The following is a 3,900-nucleotide window of genomic DNA, read 5'->3' as shown; positions in this document are numbered from 1 at the left end:
AATTGTCTTTCAAACTTTCTAAACAACTCAGTTACAACCGATCCCTTGTTGGATTTATTAATCCATTTCATAAATTATTTTTTTGTTATTCTTATAGCATCTTCCAAAGAATACTCTTCTTTTAGCTGAGGGATAAAATTCTCCCATTTCTCTCCATGAATTTGAATAATCTCACTTATATACTCACAAAGCTCATATATAACTATAAGCTCAAATATTAGGATGATCTTCTTTATTGGCACTTTATTAAGCTCCATTTCTCGAGAATAATATTTCAAATATCCATAAGTAATAGCTCCAATGATTAGTTATAATCACTTTTTTGATTTTTAACATATTTTTACTAATTTTAATACTAATATGATTAATTTATAGATCCTAATTAGTTTATTTAATTAATTATGATTTTATTTTTATTTTTAGATTATTAATTAGATAAGTACTTCTAATTATTAGATTGTGTGATTTTTAAAAACTCTAAAAATAATAAGTTAAGAAGGTCTATGATTTTTTTTCTTGATCTGATTTAAATTATCTTTTAGTACTAAAATTAGAATTTTAGTAGAATTTCTCTTCTAAGTCCTAAAAATTATATCTTGAATTAATCCACAATCTTAGCTTTTAACCCCAAGGCTAATTCGTAATTTCACTATGGTTAAAAAATCTCTTAAGTCCAATTGTTCTATCTTCCTATTTAATTTTAAGTTTCTTTTTAAGCTTAAATTTTATGCCACAATTTAAATGGATTAAAAATATAAAGTTTAATTTTTTAATTAATGATGATTTCTAAAAGAAGGAGGTGAGCTAATTTTTGTGGTGGAATTTCCTCCCTTAGTGATTTTAGTCACTATTTGGAGTTGAAAATTGGAATAAAAGAAAAAATCACAAGTATATTAATTCAAGGCCAAATTACAATTGAATCTTGGATTTATTAAGATTTTGTGTTTAAGAAAGTTTAAATTGAAGAATGGTGATCATGATGGCTTTGATGGCACAAATCTTTGTTGATCTCCAAGTAGATTGATTAAAATTAGAATTATAATTAAAACTTACAACTAAATTAGCAAATAAATTAGTCTTTATAATTTAGAATTCAGATTTGGGCTTGAAAATAGTCAACCTTAGAATCAAAATATGTTTTAGAAAAATTGGTGGTTTTAGTTTTTGAATTATAGGCATTTCTAGCCTTAAAATCGGATTTAGGCTTAGAGTGATTGTAGACCCTTGATCTTAATTAGAAATTTTTTGATTTTGATGGTGGAGATGTGGCTGCCACCTTTGGGCCTCCTTCCACCTAGTTAAGAGGGCTTGGGTGGCCAAGCTTCCTCTCTCTCTTCTCCCTTTTGTAAGGCAAAGCCCTATCAAATTATTTTTAGGCTTTTAATTGAAGGAATTTTTTTTCACCTTGTTACCACCTTAGTATTATTTTTCCTCTCAGTCATTCAATTTTTTATGCTTCAAGCAATATTTGGTACTCATCTTCTTCTAATCATCAAATTTTCAATGACACAAGCCATGATGAATTTGAAGCTCGGACGGATTTTTGGCAAATTTATAAGTGGCAGGGGGTCTAATGCCCTTGGCAACATAAGAGCATCAACTTCAAAAATTTGTAACTTGGTAATTTCTTACTAAAATTTAATGTAATTTGCTATTATGAATGCAATTTGAAGTCTAGTTTATTAAAAAATTTGAGTCACTAACTTTCAAGTTATAACAAAATTTTGATGATTTTTAAAGTGACGATGGATCTGCTGCCTTGGAAATTTAGAACAATTAACTTTGAAAAAATGTAGCTTAATACCTACTAATGTTTTATCATTGGATCTCTTTTTTTGGAAAAAAAACCTTATTAAGTGTAGTTCGAGGAAAAAATTAGAATTTTTAACTTTGAATCACTAACTAACTCTTAGTGATTTTTTAAGTAGAAGGGAGTCTATTGTCAAGGTAGTCTAAGTGGTTCTACTTGAAAAAATCCATATCTCAAGCATTTCACGTCAAATTGCCATAAGATTTAGGGAGGTAGGAACATGTTGGAGTTAACTTAGATCACACCAAATATCACATGCATAGAAATCTTGGAGAATTTTTGGTGAATTTTTAAGTAGCAAAGGTGGTTGTATCCAACTTAACAAACTTAAGGTATGTTATTTTTTTTTTCTTCTCTAATCATCCTCTAATTATATTCTTTTAGTACCATATTTGTTTCATTTATTTTCACTTGTCTTATTATCATTAATTAATATTAATTAATATTTTTTAAGAACTTTTCTTTCATTCCAATAACTAATAATAAAGTTTCATCTCTTCATCCATCTTTATCTTTAAAAGATAAAATAAAATAAAAATTAATCTTATCTTATTATTTTCACCTTTTAATTTTAATCATAGTTTATAACTTTTATTTTTTACCTTTAATTTTTTTATTATGGTTATTTTTAAATTCTTCATTCAAGTTTTAGTGATTAATTCTAATTTAATTTATATTATCTTTTTTTTTTATTCATAATTTTTAGAATTTAAGCTTGATCAAGTAAACCTTAGAAGGAAATTAATTTTTTTGACTATAAAATTAAAGAAATCATAAAAATTATATACTTGACTGATTGTATTTGGTTGGATTAATTTTCATTATTATATCATTTTTTTATTTTTATTTCATATTTTATATACCTATATTGATTATTATTAAATTTTAATCTTAATTAAAATTGAATCAAATTAAACTTAAGTGAGAAGAGCCTATTGAAACCCATTGGACATGCCTTTTGGCTAATAGCAATGGAGATTTTCATTATCCAACTCCATTCAGCTATATAGATGGTGTAACTTCTTTTCTTGCTATTAAGACCCCTTCTAATAAATCTTATAAAACATATGTCCTAAATATTAAATAAAAGAAACAAAATAAGACCTCAAGAATCACCAATGTCTAACAAAGATGGCTCTAAATATATAAAAATATTATTAATATATAATCAACTTTAATAATAGTCTTTTTAAACTAATCATTTTAAAATAGTAATCTAACCATATTCTATGACTAATTAAAATCTAATAATATGGCTTTTACCACATTGTATAATAAATTGTACATTAAATATTTATGTGCATTATTTTCACATAGTTGCCAAACCACAACATGACACTATTGTATTCTTCCTATTTAAAGATGTAGTATAAGAAGATTTTTTCATCAATATTTTAAGAATTTCTTCATCATTAATTAAAAAAAATATTTGAAAGAAAAAAGTAAAATGAAAAGAAAATAGAGATGAAAGAAAAAAGATGAAAAAAGAAAAGAATTCAAATTCAAAAATTACATTCTAAAAGTAAGTTTTTTTAGGAAAATCAATTAAGCTTTTAAATTCTTATTAAACTAACATAGGTTGTGGATTGATGAGCAAGGAGCTAGAAAAAAAACTTGGCATTGATTAAAAAGAATATATATATATATATATATATATATATATATATATATATATATATATATATATATATATATATATATATATATATATATATATATATATATATATATATATATATATATATATATATATATATATATATATATATATATATATATTCTTTAATGTTTGTGAATTATTTCAATTGTTTAAAATTTTAGAACATATATATAGAGTAAAGAGCAAGGAGTTGGAAGATAGAATCTAAGAAAAAAAAGTAGAAGAGATATTCATCTATTCTCTCTTTTAAGACTTAGAAGTACTGAGTTAGAATAGAATCTATACTTTTGATGCTACTATTTTAATTTAGTGTGTAATCAATTAGGGAGATCATTTAGAATTTTTTTGTATTGATTTGTTAAAAAGTGACAAGGTAGTTGACAATTTAGCCAAATGAGTTTTCCTTCAAGTTAGATTAAAACACGCATAA

The sequence above is a fragment of the Physcomitrium patens genome, chromosome 21 (assembly GCF_059467195.1).
Source record: "Physcomitrium patens ecotype Gransden chromosome 21, ASM5946719v1, whole genome shotgun sequence".
NCBI lineage: Eukaryota > Viridiplantae > Streptophyta > Bryopsida > Funariales > Funariaceae > Physcomitrium > Physcomitrium patens.
This window is presented reverse-complemented; position numbering follows the sequence as displayed.